This window comes from Botryllus schlosseri, chromosome 13, assembly GCF_051294905.1.
Source record: "Botryllus schlosseri isolate E-star chromosome 13, Bs_hap1, whole genome shotgun sequence".
In the NCBI taxonomy this organism is placed as follows: domain Eukaryota; kingdom Metazoa; phylum Chordata; class Ascidiacea; order Stolidobranchia; family Styelidae; genus Botryllus; species Botryllus schlosseri.
In genome coordinates, this window is record NC_137248.1 from 13,410,757 (window position 1) to 13,432,901 (window position 22,145).

The following is a 22,145-nucleotide window of genomic DNA, read 5'->3' on the forward strand; positions in this document are numbered from 1 at the left end:
CGAACATGGAATAATCCAAAGAGAGTCGCACTACCACAAAGAGCTGCTAAAATCGTCAGCGATGCTTCAAAAACAGCGGAATGGAAAATGTGCTCCGTCATGCTACTTGAAAGGGGCATTGACAAAGCAAGGTTTCTAAGCGACCTACTTTGAAATGGCCACTTTATCCTTACGATAGTGTATTCGGAGTCCAAGACTGGAGTAGCATACGCACGGCCGCTGACATGAGACTCTTTTTTAGAAGGGCGGAATCTATTTACATATCCATAGCAAATTGGAAACCACAAATTTATGAACTCCGTTATTGCTCAAAATGCATGACAATCGGACATCCCTAACCCAATAGAAGTAACTCAATCTTTTAAAATAGAAAATATGCATAGGTACAACAAATCTACGATACACGGTGTATGTATCCATTGTCACCACCATAATATAAATGACTAGTGTTATTTTGATCATTTTAGTTTTCTTTCTATTAGCGCCGCGGGTACCTTGGTAAATTTTTAAGTTTCAGATACACTTCATGTTTCCCGTATTTACGATAGATAAAATCTCATCTTTCTCTTTTTCTTCAAAGGCGTAGACCAGTGGTTCTTAACCTTTTTCATACCGTTACCCCCAAGAAGAAAATGAGAGGATGCAATTACGCCCTTTCAAAAAATAACAAATTACAGCTTGCACTCAATTTATTGTAAAACAACACAAAGTGAAGTCATAATGTACACTGAAATGCCTGTTAAAAATATGAAGTCAATGGGAAGGCTGATGCTGCGTTTGTGGTATCCACTGGTCACATCTAGGAAAAGGCGAGGATAATATACAGCATCTCGTGCAATTGTCAATCGCAAACATATTTCGTTTTGATAGATAGCATTGCAGAAAATCCTATTTCACAGCAATAAGTTGAATGAAATTCAATCAGAAAGTTCAATGCCATTATATGACGAAGATTGGTTATTCATTTTTAAGGCGAACCCAAAAGATACCAATATCTTCCCTTCGTTTCTTCGAAGGCATTTTGATGATGTCAGACTTAATTTTTCTGACTATACTATACCACTACACTTTTCAATACTAACAACTATATTTCCACGATATTGTTACTGCATTAGAGGTGTAAAGCTGAACTTAGACGCCCCTTGTTGTCCTTCAAGTTGCCAGCATGCGTAACAATATATGATCCGCACTACTGCAAAATAAATTGGACTTACCTAGCACTATACTAAATTACATTCGACCCTGTTATTCATAATCACTATTGGTTCTGGTTGCAATGATATCGCAGCAGGCATGGTGTGTTAAGTGAAACAAAATATATATAGCCTACAGCTCGCAAAAATATATGTTAGCGTACATTCATATTTACGTTTCAAAATATTTCAGTGCAGCGTTATAAGTTTATAAAAAATGCCAATTTGAATTACCCCCCGAAAATTGGTAAATTACCCCTTTGGGGGTAATTAGCCCCAGGTTAAGAACCACTGGCGTAGACAGTCGAAAATACGACGGCACATTATTATTTTCCGCAAGGGAAATGTCCAAATGGAATCACAGATCCAATGTAGCGTTTACGCATATGGTAATGTCACAAATCACAATTCCCAAATATCGACAGTTGCCATCGTATCAAAAATCCGACAATGGCAGGGAATGCAATTATTAGCACACTTAATTGATCCCGCGCCCACGCCTCGATCTAGTCAAGACGGTAATATTGTCTAGAATGCAGCGTGATACAAAAATAGAATAGATCAATATGATCATCTGGTGCTAATGCATTGATCGACAAAATTTAATCTCCAATTAGAATTCAATTTGTCGCCGGCTACTATATACGCGAACAGTGAATTCATTTCTACAGTTATAATATCGATTGTGGGCAAATCGTTCGGCGTCTTGGCACGATTCATTACCGACAGGCGGCAAGGATCAGCTGGAATATTCAGGCCAATCATTAGAAAGTAATCATCGGGAAATGGTGCTATCGCCGATACGTCCCGAGTTAACCTACAATTAAATTGAATTCGAGAAACAACGAAGGCCATTCTTATAATTACAATGCCGGCATAAACTATCAATTTGCACGATACAGGTCGAATACATCAACCTCTTCTCTATCTACTGTTTTACTATAGTCCCTAGTGCTGTAAAGTTAGTTATTCATGTGCGATTACACACGTTTATTAATCCGTTCGAATTCTGGACCGCCAACCGGAGTGGCTTCGAGTATCTTGCGGTTGTGAACAGACATCTCGTCAACTTGTGGTGTGCAAAGAAAAAGAATGTTAAATGGTGGATAGTATTAATTATATATTGGACATGCGCAGTAAGATATTTTGGAGAATGCCGTTTTTAGATTTGTGAATATTGTGTTATAATGTGCACGCACACTGCACCGTGCACACACATTCCTCATCGCCCTCTGCACAGAGGACCAATGCGAGAGTCATGACGCGCATACTATTTTGGCAGCACTTTTACTGTGCGGTGAAAATCACGGACTATTTGCGCCCTAGGTTCTATAGTTATGGGAGCATATTCAGTTTTTTCGATAATTCCTTCAGTTGTTAAGCAAATCGCCGACATTTTTGAAATATCATATCATAAGATCACCGTTTCTGCTACTGAAATTGTCATAATCACTGAGCAGCGATATAGCGTTGAAATAATCCTCAATATTCGAAGAAAAATAATCTCACATACTCATATCATATCACTGTTCGTCATTCTGGTCTACTAATTCTGAGACATATCGCCGCGATGGTTGGTGCCGAATGAAGCTAGCATATGCACGATTGCACGGGTACCTTCTACTTTCAAGCCTTTCGTTTTCAACTTTTATTTGAGGCATGACGACAGTTTTCGAATAATGAACCGGTGGGATTTGTTTTGATGACTTCAATACCATACCACGCGCTGCCGCTGATGGGATGTCACCTGATGATGGTTGATCCATATCCATTTGCTATTAAGCTCAAGAGGACATTTTGCAGCGCAGAGGCTTGACTGATATTATGAGGTTGGCTGCAAATGTGAATCACGGATAAGAAGTTCAGTAGAGCGGAAAGTTCATTCACAAAAGTGTTCTATACATAGCATATACCCCATAGCGTATATACGTACTTTGCCAAGCTCTCAAACAGTAGACTTGATGGATTTTGTATACTTCTATGAACGAAAAAATCTCGACGACTCGAATTTCTCATGTGCAAACTTACCTTACAGTGAAAGTTGATTCCCTCTACGACGTAGCAGTTGTGTGCTACTGTGCGTTCTCACGAATGGCAAATACGAGAAGTCGACAACCATGAAAATGTTGCTGTTTGATATAGTATTTCGATATCTGCGGTCATTTTTGACAAGGCCAATGTTTTTATGTATGATAGTTAAGCTGCCGATTTTAGCACGGCGCGTTTTCGTACTAGGCGGTTAGACACTAGACAGCCGCTTAGCTTATACGCGTGTCGGATGTCGATGAGGAGTCTAAACCTCCAAGACTTATGCATAATAGGGATTCATTAGCTGACCTCCGTCGAATTCAAACCCGTGAGCCTTCGGTGCTGTGTTGTAGCGAAACGACTATATTGCTAGAGGAGCAATCTCAACTCCCACTGATCATTATCCTTGCCTGGAGACACATGCATCCCATGGATTGAAATCAAGTGTGTTAACCACATTTTTACCATAGCGTAGGGTACCGATCAGGTCATGAGCACGTTCAGGTACCAAAGTTTGCTTTCACATCTATTCCAATGGATGGAAACAAGCGAAATGCACCAATTCTTATAGAGATATAGCCTATCTCAGCGGTTTAATGCTGTCCAGTGTTTATGTGTACCACGTGTGTGTGTACCTTCTTGGGGTGATACATGCAAACATTCTACTCCTGGAATATAACTCCAGAGGAATTGACGTATTTGAGTCGTTTTCACGCATTGGAATCGGTGTCAAGGCAACATACTGTACCAGAAAATACTGTTTACCTGCCGAGTTGCATCCGCACGCTGGTGGAAATCGGCGGAATACATGATTTTCGTTTACAGTGTACATCCCAAAATATACTTGCATAGACAAAAAGCTAAATATAATATATATGTTGTTGCAATATGGAATCTTTAAGTTGACCATTATAGTGACAACATAAGTGCATAGCAAATATCAATTGTAAAACCAGTTCTGAAACTGCAAGAATGCGTTCGTCGAATCATATCCATCATCGCCCTTCGGAAGTTTATCCAATCTTCGCGCATTGACCCCGAACCGAATGCGCCCGTCAACTTGCCCTTCGATTTTATCTGCTGGTTTATTCTGGGAAAAGATAATTCCACCAAACATTCCAATGACGGAGATCTTTGTTCGCGCTTTCAAGAACGAAAGCCGCACGCCAATTTATCATCGGCGAGCCCGGGAGATAATCTGCCTTTATGTTTATATGCCCACCGTGACATCATTTGGGATTGCCTTTACAAGAGATGCGAAGGTCGGTAAGTGTGCGGATCATGAATTTCATGTACGAAAATCTCGTTCGGAATGACGCACGGGTGCGATTTCGATTGGCCAAACGCCTCGCGAAATTCATTGCTAGTTCCCGATCTTCTTTCGCATAATCAACGACAGAGCACTTTCTGCCCGCACGAGACAACGCATCAATCGTATGAATAGGGCGGAGCACATGCGCTACATTCCAATTAATATAGATGCAAGTGATTTATCATCTTATCTAGAGTTAAGTCTAGATAAGTCTAGAGTTACCAAAATTTGAGATCCGGTAAGGAGGACACTTCTTACAAATCGCAGAAATTACAAAATCGGACGAGAAAACGGATAATTTGAAAATTTTGACTCGGAATACTGCGGCGCTGACTAAAAAATAAATAAATGAAAGAGGTTATTTTTCCCAATCTACTCCCGGAATATCCGCTTTAAGGTTATTTTTTAGTCCTCCTTACCGTCGCTAACATCGAAATCCAGATTTCGCGTCATTTATGGCGTTTTCAGATGTGGCTGTGCAATCGTCTGCCTGTCAAAGCTATGAAAGAAAACGAATTACCAAAAAGGAAGACATTTGGGCGTCCTCTGAGGTCATTTTCGATTTCTTGTAAAAGGCCGCAAAATCCTCACAAAGGATGACGTGTGGTAACCCTATCTTGTCACACAAGAACCCGACTAAGTTGCTGCTACATAACCCCACCGATAAAACATATTTTCGATATCACGTTTTGACATACTTCAACTATATCTTCTAATTATTTGCAGTACTTTGCAACATATATTCCGTGCCAACGTTTGCTAAAAACAACTCTAACTGTAAAATATACAGATGTGATCAAAGCAGTTTCACGTAAAAATTTATCACTTTTCAAATCAAAAAAAAATTTCAGACCAAACTACTTCGTGAGGACAGACAGTTCCAACCAGAAATGATGATTAGTACAATTTTAATTTTTTATGTGCGAAAACGCATAATTCATCAACATGAGGGTAAAATTTTGTCAAAATGAAGTTTTTAACGTCAAAAGATGGTAACTTTTCATTTTTAGGTCAAAATCTTCCGCTTTTTGGATAAAAAAATCTCCTTAATAATGACTAAATAGTATATTCATATTGAAATGAACCCGAATATTTTCGGCTGACACTCGTCAGGGGTAATCGTCAGCAACTAGTAGAGACTAGTAGACTAGTTGCTGACGATTACCCCTGACGAGTGTCAGCCGAAAATATTCGGGTTCATTTCAATATGAATATACTATTTAATTGTATATTGAAGTTCTGTACCTCCAAAAAGCTCTTTAATAATGACTGATAACACTACAAATCGGTGCACAATCTTTGAAAATGTATTTAATGCAGGGGTTATTTCACGTGGTTTTTATGGCCATTTCATTCATAAACGTAATGCAAACTTATCACAAAGCTACTTTCTACTTTTCAAAATCTTGATTGTAAAATAGTAGGTAGCGTTTCCTAAACAAATGCTCAATTGGAGTGTAGTGAAGCGATAACTATAGAAAAGAGGCACCCGGAAAGTCTTCGAGTTTATTAAATGTCTTACAACAACGGATATTGCATCGATAGCTATTGTCAAGTCAATTTGAGTAAGGAGTTGAAGTTCGCAAAACCAACTTGAGTACTCCAAAAAGAAGTAAAATTACTTAACTAGTCCTAATAAACTATAACACTACACTGTAAAAAATAAAAACCTCGATTTACCGCGAAATGTTTGGAAGCACGGTAGCCAGACATTTCGTGGTAATCTAAAATTACCGTTAGTCAATGTAAATTTAACTTACACCCGTCCGGTAATCTCACTTTACACGCCAGACTGTAATGTTACAGTCACCTCCGGTATATCCAATCTACATGTTCTCCTGTACATTTGCGATCGAGACTGTCATTTAACCGCCTACCTACCTACATGCTGTCCCTGTAAATCAGGATTACATACCAGCTTGTAAATTCACGTACATCCATACCTATCGCAAAGCAACCCGATGCAAAAATATCGCAACATTTTCTTCACATCCCCAAAACGACATTGGAACAAACTGTATATTCATTCATGATATCACGATGAAGTGGTTATCGATGGAAAAAATATTGCTGCTGGAGGTCTAATTCTTCTTTAGGAGACATGCAGTAACACGAGTGGTCTCAAGAAAACGTGAATTAATCCCACCACCGGCCAAACTTCCAATTGTTTCTTTTTCTCGTTCTCATTCCTTCTGTGTAACTAGTATCTTGCAATTCCACTGAAAAGAATTCATGCGTAAGTCGCTATATAAAGCAAAGTTCCTAACCTGGACAGTGGACATGACATTATAAAGACTAAGACAAATAGGCTAACAAAAATATAACATGTTTTGAAGTACCGGTACTGGCACATTGTGTGATGACGGCTCCGCCTATTACATGACTTAGCAGAGATTCATGACTTACTTTATCTCTGTATTGAAGCAAAAGGTTCCTAATTTAAGGTGGCATGTGTGGCAAACAAATCCAGCAGTGGATGAAAACATCTCTATGCTACGGCCCGAAAATGACATTACCAAGCCAACAGTTTCAACTCCCCCGCGGCGGAGTATGTGGTCACTATATAAGTCGACAAATATCCCAAAATAGAGCAGAGAATGCGGCGAATGAAATATATCAATCATGAAATCTAAGTCATCAAGGGCTGGTGTGCAGAGTCAGATATTCACGGTAACAAATACTATGTAGTACTGTATTACCTTTTAAGATGCGTATTCCATTCAGCATTCCTAGGAATCTTCAACGATCGTGTCCACTTTCTTCAAGCACAACAAGCTTCGCTCCACCCTTTGCTCAAATCTCACTAATGGCCACTGGCTAGAGCCAGACGACACTCGAACGATTTCGAAATAAATGATATTCATCCGCTGACACATGACACCAATAATATTTACTGGCCACGTTATAATGTTTGAGCTGGGTCGTTTTTTCCATACAGAAACATTTATCATTGCATATAGTCCCTTTTTTCATCTAATTTCGTATAAATTGATATTTATTCCATGTGTTGTTCACTACTTACTGTACTTACTTAACCAGACGCTGCTTGTGATGTCACAGTTGTGCGTTGGTTGTTTACTACGAATCTCAGAAAAAGCAGTCACCTAACGTAACCTATTACAGGTCGCCTTGTCCGCCATTAACAAATGGTCAGCTGAGCATGCGGTGCTAATATTTCTAGTTTCCCCGAGCAATATTATACATCCTGAACTAATTTTCTAACTTATCAGTCTTATCCGTGACAACGAATGTAACCAGCGAGACTGGCCGTACAGTACAGCCATTGCCGTATAATATAATATGGCTACGGTGTACCACATTAGCTACGATTGTCAGTTATTTCTTGTACCCTACTAAGCTTAAATTGATACTAGGGCCAACAATTTCGGTATGACAGACCCCAGTCTCGCAAACGAGGTTCAATCATGTCAAATCACCTCTAGAATGATATATCAGTAACATTCAGTTCTACGTATACATTGGCTGCAGCGATTTTGAAGCTAATCAATTTTGCCAATAGCCCGGTAAACTGCAGTAACGAGTAACTGTCAGTAATTTTGCGAAGAAATTCTGGTAACTTACTTTACAGCTATATTAAGGTAATATTACATATCAAAATGTAAAATTACAAGATACGCACAGTAATTGGCTGCGACCGGTAATTCGTGGCAAAATTTACAGAGATTTCCCAGTAAATCTACCAGATTTTTTACAGTGTAGGCAACAATTTTGAACGAAAAAATCGTTGACTTTGACTTTGCAGTTGATTTAGGCTAATTTTGACGTGCTGATTCCAAAAATGCCGTTGGTTCAAGTTTTTTCTCGACGACATAGGCCGAAGATATGAACATTTTCACGAATTTAGCCATATTACTTTTTGATACCATATAAAAATCCACACTTTTATCACATAATAAGTTATATAGCCAAGGACTCAATTGCATTATCAAGGAAAAGGGTACCGGTATCGACCTAGACTGATGCTTCCAACCATTTTTGGTTAGAGGATGCAATCATCCGAGGATAGTTCACACACATATTTGATGCAAACTGCAGTCTGCAGGATATAGCAAGAAAAATAAATATTATATTTACTATCAGCTATAGGTCCAATGCCCCATGTACTTGTAACTTGAAACTCCTATACGCTCGATAATTTGGATCAAGAGGAAGATCTTAGGGATAGCAGGCTAATGATGAAGATTTTGAAATCCAAGATGCTTCAGAACGTAGACTAGTTCATCAACAAAACTGATCTGACATAAGCTTTGGGACTTGGAATAGAAATCTTCGGAACTTTTAACATCCTTACGAAGTCAGAAAAAATTACTTGGCAAAGGTAGAGAAAGTATCCCACTTTCGACCAGGAGAAACAGCCTTTTCTTCGTAGGCCTACTTTCGGTAGCTTTGTGTATTGCCGTGATACTGATACCATGGATTACTGGAGGAGTTAAAAAAATCCCGATTTACAACTCAAGTGAATGGCAGATGCCTAATAGGTATAGCTCAAAAAGATTCCTAAAGTGTGGCATTCTCCGAAATGCCAACGGCTTAAAAGCAGTAACAATTGCACACTCAGTTAATCTTCGTGAATTACGCAGAAACATTGAGAATAATACAGACACATTGAATTGATGCAATATTAAGAGCACGAATGGATCATATGTGTCAGCTTTGAAATATTGTGTTTTCATAGTGGTCAGACAACAAAGATGCACATGTAACCCTGTATACAAATGTGCCATGGCCATATGTTTATGTCGGACACCAGACATTTAAAAAAGCTAAAATACCTGAATAATTTCCCTGAAAACCTTGACATAGTCAGAGATGGGCAAGGAGAAAGTTTCCCCCAACATCTGAACATGATGGGAGTAAAGTATACCAGAGTAGATTGGAGCTTACATGTGTTAGCTCACTATTGCTCGAGTATCAAATTAGACAACCTATAGAATTATTGGTTACTAGCGTAAATTTGGACCCTGAAACTCGCACTTTATTTGTCCTGTAGAATGTGGCGGGTGCTTTACCCAAAACCTCGACGTAATGGAGAAAAGCGGAAGTCATTTTTGAATTCAGCGCCCAAAAGTTAGTCAAATCAGTTGTCTGATTAAAGTCAACAAAAACGGTGTTGACCAGTGTAATTCATAATAAATAATTTTCTCAGCGTTCATAAGAACTGTTTTTCTCAGCGCAGCAAAAGCACAATTTGTGAAAAGATACTTGAAAATAACTTATTCTAAAGCTTAACCCACCTATATATTACTACAGCATTTGGAATTATGTATTGGCAAATGACGTTGGCGGTACCGTATGTTTGAGGCAGGGTATATGGAAGTGCAAAATTTTAAAACACAGATTTCACAAACTAGGACCGACTAAGCTGATAGTTTCGCAACTGTCCACGACGCCATTTTATGTTACGTCGAGAGAATGTTCAACAGGAAATATGACGGGTATAGTGGGTGAGTATGTTATTGCCCAATAGCTTGAGTGCTTTCAATCATTATACTAAAGAGCATAATTTACCAGCCCCGGCAGCTGAATCACAGACCACGAGTATTTCCGATGAAGCGTCAACAACCAAAGCCTCCCATCAACCAAGGGTCAGAAGTGTATATTATGCTAATAATAGCGCAGGGTTTTGAATTAGGGCTAACGATGATTCTAAACTATGCAAACATTAACGTCAGATTAGTTCAGCCTAACTAGCTCTAACGAGAAGGCAAGGCTAAATATGCGACCAAATTGACGACACTCCGCAAGCTAACGTATCAAATATCGCATGCATCCCAAACCGAATGCCGAATTAATTATCGATATAGCGATTCCCATAATCCCGTCAAATGATAGTGAAACAGCATGTATTAGCTCGTATGCTTTCATAAACTTTCGTCATTCAACGAAGCGCATCGCAACTGGAACATAACGCCAGTTTACAAAATTGTGTCACTATCGCAGTATCGTTTCCCATGATAACGTCCGTTCCACGTGACTGACAGTGAGCCATGATAGTTTCGATTAAAGACGTGGGAAGTGACAGTGCTTGGTTGGTTACCTAACTGAGGCGCCAGTTGAAACTTTTTGGTAAAGTGCAATGCACATCGTTATTATTATTATTGTTCATTTATTCTCAATGAGGAATCGGAAGATGGAAAATTGCATTCAAATCGAAATTTCCTATCCACTGGTATATTTAATCGTGAATTATCAGCACAGTTTTGGAAAATATATGTTTTTCCACGGCTCGTTGTACAGTCTTTCGTGTACAAGGGAGATAATATATTTTCACGATTGTAGATCGAACTCTATCTACTTTGGGTTGTCAAAGACCCATCTAACAAGTTGACCGTATATATGACTTTATTTTAACGTTCACTCAATAACGTTTATCAATATAACGTGACTGTTACCTAGGGTTACCATATTTTGGAATCGGGAAAGGGGGACACATTTTCGAAATTTTCAAACCCAGAACTCCGGGGAAAAATCTTGAGAAAATGGTAAAATTTTTCCCACTTCGCGGTCGATTGACTAAAAAAAGGTCAACTTTCTCGCTCAGCGCCCAAAATACAGTTTTTTCGTTCACGTTTACAAGTGGTTGACTGAAAAAAGGATCATCTTCCCGGCTCAGCTCCCGGAATACCCGCAGGAGCTTTACTTCGGTGCTGATTTACGGTATCACACTCCAATTTCACAGTAAATTTGACCAAAATTATCAAGAAAGAGGACAATATCTCAAAAAGGAGGACATTTTGGCGTCCTCGGCGGACATTTTCCAAAACCTGAAAAAAAAGGACAAATCCTCCTAAAGGAGGACGCATGGCAACCCTAGCTGTTACCAATGCTTTCAATGCATGTATTCCTGGTGCATTATAAATGCGATCATAGCATATATCTGCCTGTATTCTAGGATTCCTGTATTGCCCAAACTCCTTGGACGTAAAATTCTAGTAACGGCAAAAGTGAATTTAGACTTCTTGACGCGTAACTTGGTCCGTATGACTTGATTCTTCTCGTCGGGACTATGATTCTCTCTGATTTTTCGCTAGTAAATCGCATTTCTCAGCTTTACAAATCCCCCGTCTTCGCGGTTATAGCTTTCATTAGTCGTCTTTTTCTTTTTGAGGACTATCACATCAACCGTGGGGGCGCAAATCAGGGAAAATTTCACACACGGGACTGTCATGAGAAATAGAAAGACATTGCTCAATGTATTCGTGAATTTTTTCATTTTCCTCTATATTCAGGGGGTCAATCAATGGTTACAAGATACGGTGTCCGGTCAATACCGAGAAAACCATTACCGAGAATGCCATTACCGAGAATGGACACCACCGAGAATGAACATTACCGAGAATGGAGACCACCGAGAATGGACATTGCCGAGAATGGACACCACCGAGAATGGACATTACCGAGAATGCAATATATGCAATGCCGGCATGTTATGCACATGGACAGGTCGTGTGTGTGCACCACGGCGTTGCCACATTCAGTATCGATGCTCAGGTATAAATTTCTCGACAACGTCAGTCCCAGTAAGCTATATTCTTGACATAGGCCATTCTCGGTAATGTCCATTCTCGGTGGTGTCCATTCTCGGTAATGACCATTCTCGGTACTGTCCATTCACGGTAATGTCCATTCTCGGTAATGGCATTCTCGGTAATGTCCATTCTCGGTAATGGTTTTCTCGGTAATAGTATAGAACCACAAGATACACCAACAAAGGTATAAGGAGCGAAGAAGGTTTAGAATCACTGATGTACAGGCTTGGAGGCTCACGACTATATACCGACACCACGTTTAATAATGTTCAAGACAATCGGCGTTACGAATGACTGGATTCCGCTGAGTCACGTGTAACAAACATGACGATGACATCCGGTTGCGTAAATCTGGAATGTAAGTCATACCCCGATCGCAATGACAGTGCGCACTATGTGGAAACGCGGCACGCGCACCACGCCGGTGATTAATATCTCGACAGGCGGCCGTTTTGGAGCCGAACACGTCGAAGACCCTCCCATGAATAAATCATAGGACCGTTTTTTCTGCTAGACGCCGTGTGTGTCGACCCTCATCAATGTTGAATTGGTTTTTCTTGATATAATTGCCGAAAGATTACATCAATAAGTCATGCTACAGCATAGTCGCGAGACGTCGTCTATGAGTGTAAATTGGCGTATATCAATTTACGCAGTTAAAATTATTTTGGCAGTAGTGAATGTGATAGCGAAAGAGCACCAGTGGTTCCGAGAACCAGAGAATAGTACTGGTACAGATGCTGTAAACATCTAACTACATTTTCCCAACATGTTGCCATACAATCATGTGGTGTAGACCTAAGGAAGTGGATGGCTGTAAGATACTAAGGAATTTCATATAACCCGTACGTAAAACAGTTGCGCATTAGTCATTGCAATTTGTTCATGCCATACATCCACCGGGTCATACTCGGTAACATCTCCAACATCTTAATAAACACAGCGGTAATTGCTTTAATCAAGTTTGTTAGGAAGCACTGCACTCACACAGCCATTCTTGCTTGAAGATATACTTCATCGTGCATAGTAAGCTTTTGTTATGAATAGCACTGAGCACAACGGTTCAAATACTCAAATCTCAATCAAATATCAATTATAATGATCGAGTAGGCTATACAGATTAGTGAGATACCATTTTTGAGTACCTAATTTTTATACCCGTTTCTGTCACACGAGTTGTATGACTATCCGGTATTACAGTTTACTATACCTCCATCCCCTTCAAGTCTAGTTTCGGCATCTTAAAATAGTATTGTAATTATAGCCCGGCCGATATTGAATTCTTGGGGCGACACCGATAAAACCGATATCTAACACCTTCACAGATAAGACCTATATATTCAGCCGATATTCAAACAAGGTGGAAACTACCTCAAACAGCGCATTTTCGAAACTTCAGAGCAATTATTTCAACAGCTTTACATTTTACAGCCATTGTCATACTCGAACATGAAATAATCTAGAAAGGGAGCATCAGAACACGTCGAGAGTGCAAGCTATATGAATTATGAAATACAACAATATGTCCAGTCTAGCGGTCATGGATCATAGTTTTCTGATTTCCTACCACCATGTTGTGACGTCACGGAAATTGCCGATATTTTTCACCTCCAATGTCCGATACCGATGATAATTCTATCAAAGTGTGATATCGACTCGATATTATCGGCGAACCGATATAATCGGTCCGGCTCTAATTGTAATTCTACGCATGTTCATTACTCATAGGGCCAACACCAACATGTTTGTGAAAAAGGTGATAAATCCTCAGTATTGTCACAAAGCGCTATAGAATAGGTATGTTCAAGAAGACAGCATTAATTTTGATGTCATATAATCGACAACATTTTACTTGTGATCGAATAAAAGGAGCATATCGGATACAGCTCCAAAATATGGCCCAGAAAAATGCCCGGCATTTTTGCACCTACCTTGGCTAGGTAACGTGTCTAGCCGTTTTGAAAAGCTTATTAAATCGGCTGTTCACCGTTGCTATTACAGCGTTAACACGCATGTAGTGTACACGACGAAACCCTTGTTACCCAACTCTCGAAAAGATGTACTTCCTGCCTTTGATGCAAGTAATGTTGTTTACCAATACAAGTGCGACTGTGATAGTAATTATGTAGGACGTACATCTCAAAGATTGTTTGAGCGTATCAAGCAGCATATCCCAAAATTGATTCGGTCAAAAACTTGCGCAAATGATCGCACGGAGCTCGCACGTCAGTACAAATTGGCTGCAAAAACAGACTGCTATGATGATCACCAAGCATATGCTTCGTCAATTGGTCAGCATCTGAGTGAAAACCTTGCCTTTGCACAGCACTATGATGACAATATGTTCACTGTCATTGCGCGTGGTAGGTCTGTGTTTCATTTAAAAGTGTTGGAGTCTACTATTATTCAGTTGAGCAAACCTATTTTATGCAGACAAAAAGATTTCCTCTATAACCTACAAATTTCTCATTAGTGCGTGTTGTTCCGTGCGTGTAATTGTTTATTTACAAATTGTGCTGCTACTATAGTACCGTACGTCCGTATACTTTATAGTTTGTTATTGTTGCCATTGGTACAATGCGAATTTCATGGTTTGTGATTTTGATTGTTGCGTCATACTTTGCCTTTTTGGTTTTGCTTTTAAATCTGTTTAAATCCCTTTAGTGTGCCGATAACTCTTGAAAAGAGGCACCCCAAAAGTCTTCGAGTTAATAAATATTATTCTACAATGGATATTGTATTGAAAGCTATATGACGGGATAATGGATGGTACACAATCGCAGCGATAGAATGCGATTCGTCACATCAATCACTTGCCGGAATGATTGGACAAGGGACATCTGCCTAGAAAATTACTGTTTACATTGACATGTTTGGATTGAAAGGATATTAATTGTTTAACATTTTATTACCCGCAGATATTTCGAAACAAGCGACAGCTCAAACTGGATTATATAACGCAATTACTTATCTTCTCCACGTATCGCACACGCGAACATTTGTTCCTGTGGTTTGCGCTGTCCGTTCCAAGTCACTAGTTTCGCAACGTACCGTACGGCTATGGCATGATGGAGTTTCAATGATGGCACAACCTCTACTGACATGTGATTGTGCAAACTTGAGGCGTTGCCTTTTTTCGTTTAAGATGACAAAATCATTGTTGCAATTTGGAACGTAATACAATCATATACGGACATTTGTAATTCCTGTAGAATAGGGATTAATGTGACAATCCACACGAGGTGACCGTGATCAATGATCATTGATCAAGGTAGCCGACTTATCCTGCCATGCATGATGTATCATCACTTCTCACCAAACACTGCTTTGCAAAGCGTTAATAATCTGCATAGCATGTTTCCATGTCAGGGTATAGTAGATGATGTTCAATAATACTTGCTCACAGTCAAAAGTGAGTCATGGGTACCATTGTATTTTAGGAATTAAACCGCAGATATATCAAATAATTTCATCGCGAAACGCGTATCGCACGCATACAATACAGAAACAGAGATGAGATAAAATATATTGAGATTCCTTGCAACTGGCGGTTGTAACCATCTGCTTGACACTAGCGACGTATTTTTAAAATACGGAGTTGACGAAGGTTAAGCCATGGGGTCTTACATATGGATCCCATGAGGTCGTACACAGTGACCACTGTAAACTTGTCCCATTCGGGACATGATTAACTGCAGCATCAGTCTGAGATTATTTAACAGATGCCGAACGTTTCAATTTACAATCGAAATGCACAGTAACAACTATATTGATTTGCGAATGGAATCTCGCCTATTCATTATATGTGCATTGTGCAATTGTGCATATTGCATATGGACTCGGAAACTGACGCGCCTCGACTTTTGCAATCTCGGAAATTGTTCTCAGGCCGAATGCATGACTCAAATGAGGCACCGTATAAATATAGAACGTGATGCAACGAGTTGCGGACAGTTTCAATATCTATTCAAGCTAGAGCACTAGCAGTATCGTGTCGCTCGATATCTTGTGATATAGACGAATGGCCAATTAATTGATCTCGTTATTGCATTATAGCAGCATCATTTCACTTACCACAACGTCACTCATAACACACTACCACATGTTAGCCCTAGATTTAAACACATTACAAGGAAAAGTGGAATGTCGTTTGGTTATTCCACGTGACTGATACGAACAGAATATTGCGTTTATATGGCTTATCGGTTTAATGGGTCAATCATGAGACTGTGATTGTGCAGTGTACGTATTTCTCCCTTGTGCGTCACCAACAACCTGTCGTTTGGGTGAATATGGGGTAGTTGTGGTGTGCGGATCATTCTCTCTTTAGTATCGGCGTGTTAATGAGAAAATGCCAAACTGCATTTACTCAATCATGTGTTGGTGGATTATGATCATCTGCATACCAGTATACTAACACGAATATCGAATTGATATATACACCAAAACTGACTCGCCCGAATACTGTATTAGGCCAACTTGGCAGGAATGACGAGACATCGCATATCCTTCCCAGATACAGTGACAACCCTTCCTTGTAATTAATTGTGCCGCCTCTCTATACCAAAATATCAGTCATTGCGACGACCAGACGCTTAGAATCATTGTCTGTTTAAGGTCATCATATGAAATCCATGATAAGATATCAGTCATGGTCATTGGTCATTGGTCATGTGCGATCGCTGCATTTAGAATCGACTCAGCATTCAGCCAGCATCTCACAATTTAACGGTTCGACATGATTGAATGATTATACTGGATATAGACATGAGTCACTCCAACTCTGGCCCTTATTTGTGGCATGATCTTGCTTATGTGACTTACAATATGTTTGCAGAAAACACCATGTGATGCTGCGATTTAATGGCCATCCCTGCTCTAAAGCATAATTTATGCAATACGCGTATTATTATCATTCCCATTATGTTTCGACTGGACTCCTACTCAGGCTAGCTGTCAGCCGTCGCCGATTTCCTATCTTTGTTCGCTGGCGATTACTATCAGCACTTTGGCCTTTCAACAAGTTCGACAAGCTGTCCGTTTTGGAATTTTATACCCACAGTTTGGCAACCGTATCAATGACATCTTCATATAAAACCGGAAGTGTGGGTAAAAGGATACCTGACCAAATGCTGGATTATTTGGAATGGCTGGAACCGCGATTCATATGACTCCTTACGTACTTACACACTCTATATCCACCCACAGTCTACTTCCACACTCATCGCGCATGATAAAGGTCCATAAAATGTCCTTGTTGACATTACAGTGGGGTATTTAAGGATGAATGCATGTCAGATACGCACGAGGTTACGGAACACCGGTTCTCCCGAATCATAAGTATCCAATCCATGTTGAGCATCCATACCTAGAAGTTGCAGCGATATAGTTCAAGATGTTTGGTTTGAAGACATGGGAGTACTTGGGGCAGGTGTTCGCCATCCAAGCACTCACCGATAAATAACTAAATACCATTCCAATGCGTTTTGCTGATTGTTTACGTGTTAAGACCTATAAATTCATTTGATTCGGGCGTAATAACGCTAACTACTTGTTAATAAAAAGTTTAATATAGCTCGTGTATAATAATTGAAATATACCGACATGAGTGTGAATATCGCTTGCCACTGTGAAATTCTATATTGGAATCAAAATTGCATATCAGTCGTTTACAGTGTATAACGCTGCGACGTTTCAGTCACTTCAATACACAAGGGACAAGGAGACAAGGAGAAAGTACACCTGTGTTTGGCATTGTTTGTCTTATGATGCTGATATAACTTGTCATTCATGACTAACATGGCTTCTTACCCGATGACATATTGTGAAAGACTCCGGGATGCCATTGATTAAGCCACGCAATGCTGACGTCGAGCGTCGCGCGGCTTAGTGATTCTACAAATAGGTCAGCGAAAACGATGTCCAGAACTGACCTTTGGTAGACAATCTACTACAGCTTCGCAAAGCAGACGGGCACAGAACAGAGACCCTCGCAATGCCTGCGCACTATACCAGGAAGTTTGCTGGTACTGGACCCGATTGAAATGGACGCATTCTGTAACAAATCACGGCACGGCTTTTGCGTCAATAGTTTCAGAAGCATTAGTACGAAAACTGTCATCGTTTCCGATCGGGTATTTCTAGGTAAACCTCGATCTCTGTGGTCCCAAATAGAAACGTAGTGATGAATAGCGCTGGAAAGTGCATGCCCTTTTACTCAACTGGATAGGTGTGTTTCAATCGGAACTTGGATGTTAAATCAGCACGTTATGACATGTCATCTCCTTCCTATATGTTTAGACATTCCCTAAAGTCACAAATGAATGGACGGTGGACGGGCATACTGTGCGTCACAGGCTATTGCATCAAGTAACAACCTGCAAATATACTATATTGTTCGGATCTGGATCGTGTTTTTTTGATTGATCAACAGTGCGGCTATATTCAGTATGGTTACTTATGTCTCGACTTTCTATTCACATTCTACAAGCCGGGATCTCTTTCCTGTTGCAACGGTGACGCAGCTGTAATAGGCTCAATGGAATGCATAGTGACGCCATTACTCTACGTCCGAATGATTGCAGCTTCCTATATGAAATCTCGAGTTGTGTCATCAAACCAAGTAACGATGAGACGCCACGGATCACACACAAGACGCCGACGGTACGATTGTACGTTCTGCTATGCCAAATATTCGACAGATGCTTCATGCAGACAACGTCAAATTCATCAGGAAACCGTGGAGTGACACGATTTCACAGTATCGAGATTGGAAACTATCCAGCATGTTCCAGTCGATTGTTCCCGAGCGTGCCTAAGCAACTTGAGGAAACCGACTACACGTTCGAAGACATCAGAAACCTACCATGCAGTCGAACCGCAAGCTCAATGACATCGACCGCAATCGCAGTTGGTGGCATGCGCGGCGATGAGAACTAATCTTTGCTAATATCAATTTGACCTATCATCCAAACATCCATGCGGTGTTGGACTTGCCTGCATAGTGCATATGATTTATGGGAAACAAAATATAATTAGCTGTAAACGCAGACGATTCGAATTTGTCTCTTCATTAATAAACCACCAGCATTTGGGTCTCCACGGACACGATTTTCGGTCACGGCAAAGAATTTCAGGAACCGTCGCACTGAACCAACTCAACACACTGTAAATAAAGTGGGAGATGTGAAGAAAAAATATTGCAACTGACATGCTTTAAAGGTCAACTATATCGACCAAAACAACTTCGGCTCATTTTGTAGAGTTTTTTATGCTGATTCCAATAATATACATCCCAACTTCTAAAATTACGTATTTTCTGAGATATCGCAGTGCAAACTGCCGACCTCTGAGAAACGGCTGTAAAATCAGCAACCGTGTCGATGACGTACTACCATGAGGATTTTGCCGATACATGTAACACTGAATGGGATGTCCAAGTCAATCGTTGGTTGTTGTCTTCGCCTAAATTACCTGATGCTGCGTAGTTTTGATTCGTCATGCGCGACTGGACTATTCAATCTTCATTTTATGGTACTTTAGGTTCTTATAATTTGCGATGGCTTGTGTAGAGGAAGTACAGAAGCCAACGTGCAAGGCAAGCAGTTCTGTTTCCATCTCATGTATTGATCCCATGAAAACGCCACCTCGGTAAGGACGAGGACGGCTAGCTGCCCCGCACTTCAATGAAAACAGATGCAGAGAGCAGAAGAAAAGCAAGTCCGGAAAGACCCTTTTGCAGCCCAATATAAGGAAGGCTGCTGTGCTCACCGATGTACAGTGTTTTTCAATAAGCTGCTGTAGTCGGAGTAGGAGCACTTTGCCATCACACTTTCTCTACCGCAAAGGATGCTGTACAATGGTGATGAACGACTTCTGGAGGCACATCTGTCATTCAATCATTGACCAGTTGGCCACGAGGTGTGGCCAGAACCCCCTCCCTTGCTGCTGCACGTGCAAGATTGCAACGAGATCAAGCCATACATCACGATGATGCCGTGTCACGGTACGTAATTATTATTTGAACCTCACTTTTCCCAACAAATTCAGAGTTTTGTAACTTCAAACAACCACCTCTGATCTAGGCTTATATAAAAAACTCTTGTCCTGCTGCTGGCTTTCACATAGATATTGAACCGGTGTTACAATAAAAATAAAGTAAATGGAGTGTTAGTGAGTGTATATGATTGAATTTCTGCTGTAAATTATTATTTCAGAAACATTGACATGATGGAGCATACGGTACCTTAAAAAAAGAAAATTCGCCGAAGAATCCTGGGAATATCACTTATTCACAGAGATTTATTGAGATAATTTCCTTCTATATTATAATTTTTGCGATTCTGTATTTATTAGAACCCAATTAAAAGCTTTCGACTTTTCTGTATGTATTAGAATCCAGTGAAAGCTTTTGAGTAAAGTCATTTTATTACATACAAAGATAAAGTGGAAGTAGTAGTCTGTAAGAACTGATCAGCGACGTCGGAATACTTCGGATCCAGTGCATGCGGCGGAGCTGAATTCCTTTGAGTGAATCTAGTCTGGTCTAGCGTCTCTGGAAATTCAATATGTATTAGTTATATGCATCAGTCTTCAAGCTTGGATCGTCAGCATACCGCACAATCTTACATGCATGCGTTACACCAATTGTTTTAGACGCGCAAGTCCAATCATTTGACCAAACGGTACGGTACTTTCGTCGTCCAGTAATGCCTGATTGTATATACCATTCAATGGCTTACCTATATACGGGAATTCCTCAAGAGCGTCGGAATCAGATTTACTAGACACCGTGTAGCTATCAGTTCAGTCCAAAGCTTCAGAGGTTGACATTATCCCACTTCAATACATACACCACAGCCGCAGCATCAGAAATCCTCATGGTAGTACGTCATCGACATGCTTCATTGATTTTACTACCGTTTTCGTCTGTGGTGGCATTTTGCGACTTTCGCTGCTCGATATCTCAGAAAATACGTAATTTTAGAAGGTATGGTGTATATTTTTGGAATCAGCATGTAAAACTCTACTGAATGAGCCAAAGTTGTTTCGGTCGATATAGTTGACCTTAAAAGCGCACATTTGATGGCGAATTACACCAAATGGCTTTTCAACGTTGGGACGTGTCGACAGCTATACAGCCACAGATATTTCCATTACATTCTTTACATACAACGCCTCCGTGATTAATTAACGACCTCTCTGTCTGTCCAGGTCTTACTTGAAAACTCTGCACGCAACGCGGACTTTTTTGCCCTTCTCGGAATTAAGTGTCGTACTTGTTATTAATAGTGATTACTGTTAAAAAGCTACATTGTAGGGCCGGGCGGTCACGTGGCATATGAACATTGAACAATTGAACATGAACAGAACATGCTCGACATTTGTTGTCTTGGAATTATTTCCTATTAAAAGTCGTAACTTTTTGTGTTGTACCGCGGGTACCACGAAATCAACCGCCGGGCCGGATGTGGCTCTTGGGTCGTATGTTCGACGTACCTAGATGGCTGGAATATTCAATATTTGAATTGTTAGAAGTAGTCCAAAGAATCCTCGCTGTCTCAAGTTACCTGAAACGAATGTATTGCTCGAAGACTCGAGGCTGAAGCAAAATGCAACCCTTCAGCATACATTCGAATGCGACACGAGTTATCGAGTGTCCGCTCTAAGGACAATTGTTGTCGTTGCTGATGTTTAGTATTCATGGTGTTCAAACATCCATGGTATGGTCATTTTGCTACTTTCTTCTGTTTCTGGACTGTCGACTTATGACACGGCCAGTCGGCCACCTGTCTCTACACGTTTGTGGAACACCGTTTTGGTAACGACCAGCAACACGAGACTTACGGAGCCGAGACTAGCATACTTCAACCAATCTCAACAGATTCAAGCGCAGATAGCCGATAGCTAATCCACCCAGTACCCATACAGACGTCTCGTGTCTGACTGATATGGTTCTGAATGTCCTTACAGATTTCCACCATAAAAAAGGGTCGATCGAGGTCGGAATAAGGTTATATATAACTAAATCTGGTAGGCAATAGCCTGCACAGTGCACACGCA

At 40.3% G+C, this 22,145-nt stretch overlaps 1 protein-coding gene across 1 annotated transcript in view; it reads left to right on the forward strand.

Annotated features, from left to right (window-relative positions):
* LOC145453227 (BCL2/adenovirus E1B 19 kDa protein-interacting protein 2-like) overlaps nt 1-22,145 on the forward strand; it is a 213,560-nt gene that overhangs the window by 124,551 nt on the left and 66,864 nt on the right. The window lies entirely within an intron of this gene.